Genomic DNA, 10,446 nt, shown 5'->3' with positions numbered 1-10,446 from the left:
ATGCTGTTCACTTAAACATGGAGGCCTCTGTGGAAATGAGCATATGTGAGCATTCAACAAAAGGTAGTCCAAAAGAGAGAAATCCTAAGCCAGGTTTAACATCTCCAAGATAATGAGGAAATGTTGATATAACAATAATTTAATTACCCCTCCAAGGGCCTAGCTTGTGGAGCCAAGTAATTTGTATTGCAGAGTGGTGGTAATGATGCCATTTTCTTCAGTACGACAGCAGTCACAGAGGTACAGCATGTATTAGCTTTAAATAATAAAAAAGATAATATTTGTTTATAAATGTTTACTTATTGATCAGTTTTTAAAATTTGTGAACAGACTAGCTGACATTACCTGGTGTTGCCTGGGAAATCTAAGAAACACACACACACAAAATGAGATTTATAAATGGAAAGTGTAATTTGTCAGTTTTAGGGCTGTACACAGCACTGACCCAGGGCCCTGACCTGACCAGGGGAACACCAGTCCCAGATCTGGCCCTGAATCAATCTGGTGGTGGGGCTTAAAAGTCTTATACACTCAAGGGTGGGAAGGGGCAGGAGACGCTACATCTCCTTTACTCTTCCTGAGTTTACTTCCAGAAGTTAGATGGTCCAATCTTGATGGATGCTGCTTTGCCAGTGTGTTGTCTGTAGGAAACATGCTGGCAAAGCACACCCCTGCAGCAAGCACACAATTCCTGCAGTTCCATTCCAAATTTGGAATGAAGCTAGCTGGGCTGTGCAGCAGATTTGGCCAAAGCCTAAATCAACAGGATTTGTTTTAGGCTTTGGCCAAATCTGGTGCACAGCCCAGCTAGTTTCATTCCAAATTTGGTTCAAATCATTGCAGTTTTGAAAGGTTCGGGCCACCACCTTGATTCAAACTGGTGTCCAATGGTATCAAAACAAAAACAAAAACAAAAACCCAGTGCTCCATTTCACAAACTGTTGTGCCAAATTGGGAGAGGTGATCTTTGGATATGTCCAGATCTGTTCAGTCTGTCATCTTGATTCAAATAGCACGTGACGGTCTCAGGCATAATACCACATCCAAGGAATACAGAGAGACAAACTAAACAACTCTGTACTTAGTTTACAAAAACTCATTAACAATAATGTGCAGCATTTCAACACCTACTAATATTTGAAATCTTAAATAATATATACAATGCTGAATTAATAATAGCATGCACAGCTCAGTACAGTGGTACCTCGGGTTAAGTACTTAATTCGTTCCAGAGGTCTGTTCTTAACCTGAAACTGTTCTTAACCTGAAGCACCACTTTAGCTAATGGGGCCTCCCGCTGCCGCCGTGCCACCAGAGCACGATTTCTGTTCTCATCCTAAAGCAAAGTTCTTAACCTGAGGTACTATTTCTGGGTTAGCGGACTCTGTAACCTGAAGTGTCTGTAACCTGAAGCGTATGTAACCCGAGGTACCACTGTATCTCAAAATCAAGCAGTTCAAATACTCCTGAAATAAGCCACTTTTTCCTAAAGGGCTTTGAGTTATATAAAAAAAATTTGGGAGTCTGATATGTAGGAGATAGAGGAACAGATAACATAAGTGTCTTTCCCCTAAAGCACTGGGAAGCCCCCATGCTCTTGCTGACATTCTACCTGCAGAATTGTCTTCAAAGTTAAATATTATTTTAGTGAGAGTTTGGTTTTTCTTTAGGTCAAGGAAAAGAGTTGCTCTCTTTGTCCTGCTGCTGAACTTGCCAGAGGTAGATTTAGGGGAACTCAACTGGTTTGGTCATACTGGGCATGGAGCCTCAAGGGAGCCACAGAGGGTGCCACAGCTAGGATGTAGAATAGAAGGCAAGACATGGGCTGGTACTGAATTTTTGTGTCGGACAGGGCACTGCTGAAATTTGAGACCCCAAGGTCTCCCACTGAACTCACCATAATGCTTTGTCAACTGGGGATCCCTGTAGGTCATGGACAGTTGGAATTGCTTCCTAATGACCAATTCCCTCAATCTATTACTGGCTTTTGGAGACAGCTTTATATATCCAAACCCTGGTTGGAATCCTCTTGAGAGATTATGTGTGCATGATGATGGCGTACCACATTTTCTAGACTCAATGCTTTTTTTTCAGCTGGAAATCACCGGAACTCAGTTCCAGCACCTCTCAGGTGGGGGCCACTGCCAGTATAAGAGAACAAGGAAAGTGCTCAGGTGAGTTCCAGCACCTTTTTTTTCTAGAAAAACAGCACTGTCTAGACTGTTTTGAGAATGAAAATGGGCTTTGTCCTGCCTGGTGTTCCTGTATTTTGTTTTTCTTTGTAGCTCACTAAGAGGAGTTGGGACAAGTTGATAAAAGATCCTTTCACTCCTCAGCATCGTTCCCATCTTAGATTGATTGCTTCTTTATTTTTATCACTTCTGTAGCTTCAGCATTCTTCAGAAGGTGGGCCACTATTTTTTCACAGATGGGGAACTGAGCTGAAAAACAGCAACCTCCCTCTCACTGAGGTGGGATTTATTTCACTGTTTCTTGCAGGCCATACTTCCTGGTGTTTATCACCACTTAACATAATTTGCCGCTTTGTCGCTCCATTTCTTTCTGTGTATGTTCACAGCAATTTTTCTATTTATTTTCAACAAAGCATAAATGTTATGCTTTTAATTTCAGTTTGTTTTCAGACAATCCACTCTTTAAAGAAAGGATGAAGAGTCTGTGATCCTCTGGATGTTCCTGGGCTAGAACTCCCATCATCCGAGACAATTGGTCATGCTAGCTGGGGGCTGATGGGGGTCAGGCCTGAGGATGTTGCTGGACTCCATTGGTTCCCTGCAGCTGCTTTAGAACATGGCGGTGATGGATCTGCTATTGTGAAAGCTGACCATGCCTTTGCTTTGTTTCTTTTCTTGGGGCATTCCATCTCCTCATCTTTTCCTTCTTATACTCAGAATCACAAATGGGGCCAATGTCAATGGTCAGATGACTTGGGTATCTCATTGGGCCTTATCTGCCAATACAGATAACCAGTTGGCCACAATGTGGTGAGAGATGGAAATAAAATGGGCAATTATTTTTCTCCATTTCCCATTAAAAAGGTCTCATGCTGACTTAAGGGGTTTAACCTCAGATCTTCATCTAAGAAAATATAAGGTAAGATCAGAAAGAAAATAACCTGACCAGGTTTAACTTTTTTGGGGGGAAGACCTTTCTCTCTCTCCTATCAATGTCTTTTTCAGTGACATGTATTTGCCCATTTCTGGTAGTCTCTTCCTGGAGAGGTCTGTATAGCCTCTTCTCTAGCAATCTTCTAGTGTCAAGTAAAAACCTTTTTATTTAAACAGGACTTTGGAACTCAAACTGAAAGCTTTTACATTCTGCTGCTTCTTTTTACTAATGTTTTCCTTTATTGTTTTATACATTGTACTTTATAGATATAGGATTGTTTTTATGCTGTATTTTATTTGCTGCTAGCTGCTTTTCACACCACTCTGTGGAAAGGTAGCATATCTATTTAAAAATTAAAATTGGTTTTGAAACAGCAGAAGAATATTAGGGTTGGCGGCCACGTGATCAGCTCTGCTCCCATACCTCTGCAGCCACTTGATCCATACAGTAGGATGAGATAACATTTATCTCCATCTGTGCAATAAAAAGCCTCATCTGCTGAGTTCTGTAGATCAAGCTATTGCTAAAGGTGGAGAAGAAGAACAGTCTGCCTTTTTCTGGTCCGTTGGCAACTGTATCAGCCAGTCAGTACCAGCTGCTTCTGATCCAACATAAAGGCAAAAACTGAAGTCCCCTCCCTCCCTGCCCGAAATTAGTTGGTGGCAAGAGGAGTTTTTCACATCCTCAAATAGCAGTGAAGATTGTCAAGCCTCTTGGTTGGTTGGCATCCATCTGTTTTGGGAGAAAATGGAAGAATGTGTCTGTAGATACTGATTCAGGAAATACATGTTTTGTTCTAGGGCATGTCTATATAGTGGTCTTTGTAGAGTTGGTGACACATCTTGAGGCTTTAATAGCTGCAACACCATTTAAACTGTTTCCTGTCTTCATTCTGTTTTGGAAGTACCTTTGTCTTTTTAAGCACTTTAAAGAGTTTGAAGCTTGAATATCCTGGAGCTAAAAAAAATAAAAATGAACACAGTGCTCTGACTAGATAACAGGGTCCATTGTAGTATAAACTTACTTACTTGTAACTGATGAGTCCAGTCATTATACTGAACCTGGGATGCTCCTTAAAACAACAATAGCAGACAAATTGTGTGTCCATCAGCAACAAAAGTGTTCTGTTCTAAACCGATACTCTTAAATTTAATGAAGAATGTTAATTGTATATTTCCCCACAACTCCATAATGTTTTGCTGATGATCTATTGGTCTGGCTTTCCCATTGAAAGTCTCAAGCAGTTCCATGATTCATACCAACGTGATGTGTCTTAAAAGAGAGAGATCATCTTTGTGCCAGTTTTGAGCATGCTGCTGTCCACCACAAAGAGGTGTACATCAAAAGGCAGGGAAACAGGTGCCACATCTATTTTTAGCTGAATTCCTATGTATTTCAGCATACTGGGATGGGAACCTTTAAAATTGGCTCTGCTTATGTGCCTGTAACAGAAATCTGATATACAATTATACAGGTGAGCCTTTTCCTACCGTTTATTTCAACACCAGGAAAAGCTACAGCTGCTTAATTTCTGTGTGCCAGATAATAGAGTGTGTGGTGTAGTTATTAGCAGTACTATTTTTCTAGAAAAAGAGGTGCCGGAGTTCACCACAAATTTTCCGCTTGTTCTCTTAGAATGGCAGTGGTGCCCACCTGAAAGGTGCCAGAGATGAGCTCATGTGAGCTCTGGCCGGGGAATTAAAAAAAAAGCCCTGGTTAGTAGAGGTGTGTCAGAATGATTGGACTAGGTCCAGAGATCATATCCCTTATCAGCCATAAAACTCAGTGGATGACCTTGGGCCACTCACAGTCTCTCAGACTCACCTTTCTTACAAGATTGTTGTTATGTGGAAAAAAGGAGGAGATCTATGTAGACCATCTTGGAAGATGGAAATGTAATAAATTAAAATAACTGATAGTACTGTTAAAGGCACAAGAGAAAGGTTAATCAAAATAGTGGCGTTCTTATACAAACCATGGCTGCTTTTAGCTGTCAATGGAGCCATGCTCTTAAATGCTGTGGGAACCCACATCAGCCCTGTGCATTTCTGTATACATGAGATTATTATTTTGTCTTCGCACTACATGCCCAGAATATACTGGGCACATTGACACAATCAAATTTTGAATTAGCTGAGATACACGCAAGTATCACACCCAGACCCATGGCTTACAGTTCACTTGTCACTTTGTGTAAAACAAGCCAAGAGCCACAGTTAACCATAGTTTCCCATTCTGGCCAAACCAGGAAACTATGGTTAACAGCTTCCCAACAATCCCCAATACTAAACAATGATTGAAAGCTGGCTTCCAGATCCTGGCTAGTTTGACAGCCATTAACCATAATTTGCTGTTGGTATCAAGATGTAACAGGAAGCTATAATGAGCTGCATCTTCCTGGCTTGTTTGCTCATGCAAACAAGCAAGAACAAAGGAGCTGTGGGCAGGTGTGCAAAGCTCTTGTATATCCCATTTTATTAAGCTGAGATTTGTTCATACAAATGTGGCCAATGTACAACCATCATTACTGAGCATGAAGGTTCAGTTTCTTCTATCCTTCAGGCTCTCACAGTTGCGATTTCTTTTTGTTTGTTTTACAGTTGTGGAGCTACATTTTGGTTGTATAAAAATGCTTATGTAACTATTTTATTAAGTACTATTAAAGGGACAGAGCTAATCCCTGAAGAAGACAGTCCTACAAATGTATTTTTGGTCCTTGTAGCATTGCAGCGATGGGGCGGGGGGAATTATAGCCACTAGATGTTGCCAGGTGCTGTTTTTCCCATCATTGTCAAACTGTGACGGGAGAGGTGGCAGCTGTGCCACTTCCAGCTTCCTCAGAGATCTTAAAAAGGGACAGAGGTCTGCTCCTTTGGAAAGATGGCTGGCCTGGCTTATGCTCATATTGTTCCAGCATAATTGAGATGGCCTATGTTTCAAAACAAAAACAAATCATGGCTTGTTTTATCTTCACAGAAGGGAAAATCACTTCCCACACAAAGAAAAAAGGTTTGGCTATTTAAATACATTGGACTGGTATGGTAGCAGGTGCAGGACAGCGGCTCTTTTTTGGTGCCTTAGCAGCATTCAGATGAGAGAGACTTGGTTAAGGACACTTTAGTTAAAGGGCTAGAAAGCACACATGTATTTATTTGGTAGAGACAGCATTCATAAAACATATGTCACTGAGCATTCGCAAAAATTTATTCACCATGAAATTGTTCATTTTTGTACTGGTTAATTTTATAAAATGTGTCCCCCCTCCCACCAGAGACATTTCATTAAAAGATAATGCTAATATACTGTTTTGCACTACTTACAGAATCCCTCATTTCTGAATGCATTGCTTTCCGTAAGATGGTAATACATTGTTCAATGTATTGCATTTTCTAGGGATTCCACACTTTCAATCCCTTCTCCTTGTCCATTTCCACAATTTTCCTGTTATGCACACTGATGTTTTCTCTCAAAAAGTCTTTCAGTTTGGGAGTGTCAAGCTTTTCAAAGCACTTTTAAGTTGCTAAGCATTTTGCAATCTTTTTTGTTTTTGCCTTCACATGATCTGGTAAAATGAGTTGTCATAAGCAAATTCACCTGTTGCATTTTTGTCAATACTGTATGGACATTTTTGCAAGTAGAACATGAGAAATGCTGCTTTGTATATTGATTTTGATATTCCTCTTGACCAGCTTACAGCCTTTTTTTGTAATGGCAATCCAAATATTTTTTGCTTTTGGCCTGCTGGATCAGGCTATATGCATTTTATACTTTCAACATATGCATTGTATAGATCCTACACCTATTCAACTCTGCTTTTACAAATGCTAAGAACAGTTCTGCTGGATCAGACAAAAGACCTATATGGCTCATCATAGGGTTTGGGATTGTATTCAGATGAATGCTAAAAGCTGAACCAATTCAGGTCAGCCTATGATTAGATGGATTGGATTGACGAAGCCTTGAATCACCCTGGGTCAAATGGGGTCCACCTGGAGCAATCCAGGGCTGTCAAAAGCAGGAGCAGTGGAAAGAAAAGGAAGTGAGCAGATAGTCCACATACATCTCCTCCTCCTCTCTGACCACACTGCAAAGTCCCCAAATTACCGGTAGTTTGGGCCCTGGATCATCAGAGTCACTCCAAAGCCCAGAACTGGACCCCAAATTAGATTGGGTGTATGTGCGAAGCCCTAGTTCAGCACTTTGTCCTCACTGTGGCCAACTATTGAACGCTCACAAACAGGACATGAGTGCACTCATGATCCCTAGCCACTGGTGTTGCATATTGCCTCTGATATTGGTTGCAGTAGATAGCCATCATGACTGGTAGCTATTGGTAATATTATCCTCCAAGAATCGAACAAATCCCTTTTGAAAGCATACCAAGTTGTGGTATTCTATATTTTAAATATGCACTCTGTAAAGAACTATATCCTTTTGATGTCCTAATTCTCCCATGATTGAGTTTCATTGGATAGCCCAGGTTCTAATATTATGATAGAAGAAAAGCTTTATTCACTTTCTCCAAACTCTACATATTCACCTTTTCCCTAAACAAAATGGCCTGAATATTGTAACCTTTTCTCATAGCTCCAGCCTCCTGATGATTTTGACTGCCCTTTTCATATTTTTTCTAGCTCCAGGTAGACTGCTATTCTAGCAGACACTTCTTGTTAAGTTTATATTTTCTCTACAGGAAATTGTCTTCTCTCTGTTCTCCACAGTAACCACAGTAACATTCTTTAGGGTGACTGTAAGTGAAATTGAGAACAGGAAACAGCACTAATATCAGTATGGTTCTTACCTGAGTTATCCAAAAATCTTAATCTGTTGACAGAAAGTTACGGTGCTAAGAAGAATATTGGGTGATGTACAGTGGCGTAGCGTGGGTTGTCAGCACCAGGGGCAAGGCAAGTAATTTGCGCCCCCTAACCCATAGATTTGCGCCCCCAACCCGTGGATTTGCCCTAACCCCAGATGTTGCGCCCGGTGCGGCCGGCCCCCCCTGCACCCCCCACGCTACGCCACTGGTGATGTAACAGTGTGGAAGTTGACTATAATACACTTGGTCTTGTGTAATTATAATCACCCTGTAATTGAATCTAAATGTGAAAGAAGTTTCTCAGTTATCAATTAGGTCTTCGATTTATGGCATGCTGGCATCTCCATATGTAGCTGAACTTAATGGGCAGAATCAAACCATATTTAAGTACTTTTGACCATTTACTGAACTGGATTGGGCTAGTATGTTTGCGACCTGAAATGCTCACATCCATTTCAGCAAGTTGGAAACACACCTTACAGATTAATAAAGAAATCAACTGAGCATGTGAACACAATTTCCCTTTTACAGATGGGAAACTTGTGGGAATGTTTAGGGAGGCAGGAGAGGATATATTGTTTATTAATATCCTTCCTAACTTGCACTAGCAAGTTCTATAACTTAGCAGAGTTTTAACATTCCCCTTTTAAACACACAGTGGGTAGCTGGTTGCAAGCTTTTTTAAGCTTCTCAATATAAATTCCTGGTAAGATCCCTTATTTCCCTCTTGAAAGAATCATCATGCCACAATCTTCTTTAAAGTGTATAAAAGAAGTTTACTCACAGCATCATCAGTTCACAGTTGGATCCCTGAAGACAGACTTAGTGACAGATATACATGTGAGTCTATCCCATATGGAGATAGTCTCTTTGTTGGCTGAAAGCCAACAGGGCATCTCTAGCTAAAAAGAGCCACTCCAACAAAGTGAGGAAGTCAAAAAGAGAGGGAGGATGCTGCATGCCTTGTGCTTTTGTTACCTGCGCAGGTAAGGTCACGCCCACGTCTAGTCACATGCAAGAGGAAGTATGTCCCAGTCCAGGAGGAAACAGGTAGTTCTGACTGGCTGGACCAAACATCCCCTTTCATGTCCACGCTAGGAAAACGAGGAATGTTGTATTTGACTGCTACCTATGTATCACATCCCACAAAACTGAGGTCGCGTGAAAGAAAATGACTTGTTTCAAGGCCACTTGAGCAGGGATTTGAAACCTTGCCTTCCAGGCCTAATGCTACAGCTCCTAGACCACACAGTAGCCCTCTATTACTTTTTTGGTGCACCAGATGGCACGCCATACACAACCACCCACCCCAGATAACACTGCACTGTGCATCTACACATCCCTCCCCTTTCTCAATGTACAGCATCCATCTGGCAAGAGGAGGCTGTGTGGATTTCTTGCTGTTAGAAAAGGCAACGCAGCACATTTCCCTTCAGAACAGCCTATTCAGCTGTTTTCCTTTCTACTTTTTTTAAAAAAAGAAAAAACTGTAATCTTTTGTAAGCAAACTATAACTTGAAACTTAGCCATAGGTTGTCTGCATTGCCCTGCAGAAGGTGTTGTCAATCCCTCTCCCTCCCCGCTCCACAGCGTTTGCTACAACCTGAGCCTTCTGGCTCCTCTGCTTGATCCGTGTTGTTGCTTGTGTCTTTTGCGGGGGCTGCTGAAGCGGGTGGGGAGGAGAGAGAGATGCTGCACAACTGTGGGGGGAGACAGTTGATCTTCCGGAATGAGTGAACTGTCACTCAGGCATACCCTAAATTTGGGGGTGGGGGGCGAAAGATTAAGGCAGCACTTTTACTCCTGGTTTAATTGATAGCTATAAGATTAATACGGCAAATCACAGGAGGCAAGCTGAACGCGATCAAAAAAGAAAAGAAAGTATCGTGGAAGGAGACATTTGCTGCAGAGCCGGCTTGAGACCTCTAATTCAGGAAGGAAAAGGAAGGAAAAATGATACCATCTGCCAAGATGACTTCACAGTCCTCATGTACCTGGAACTTTATTGCTGACAGCGTGGATCCTTAAATCTCTGCGGCTTGTAAGTGTATGGCTCATGGCTACATATGGGATGAGTCCACCTGGTACTTGGAAAGTGTAGGGCGGGAAACAAAAGCAAGCCGGATCTCAATCTACTCTGGAGTGAGCACCATTTTTTTTTTTAAAAAAAAACACTTCTCGACTTCTTTGTGTATATACAACTGTCTAACGGAAGTGACATCCGATTTTGGCTGCTACCTTTGAGTGGAAGTAAGCCCCATAATTGAAGCCAGTGGAACTTATTTCCGAGTGTACCTGCACGGTCCAATCCTAGCATGCATATAAGTTAACAGGGGCTTCTGAATATACGTGTCTATAAGATCAGGAACGTTTAGAGTGGATGGGGCCGCTGTCACGTCTTCTTTCAAGGCTACTGGTTATTATGGATCGGGCTTTGGAGTCTGACTTTTGAGTCAAAGCATGCATGAGATGTGACTGTCCAAATCGACGTCTTTTCAATG

This window comes from Podarcis raffonei, chromosome 7 (assembly GCF_027172205.1).
Source record: "Podarcis raffonei isolate rPodRaf1 chromosome 7, rPodRaf1.pri, whole genome shotgun sequence".
In the NCBI taxonomy this organism is placed as follows: domain Eukaryota; kingdom Metazoa; phylum Chordata; class Lepidosauria; order Squamata; family Lacertidae; genus Podarcis; species Podarcis raffonei.
Note: the sequence above shows the minus strand (reverse complement) of the source record.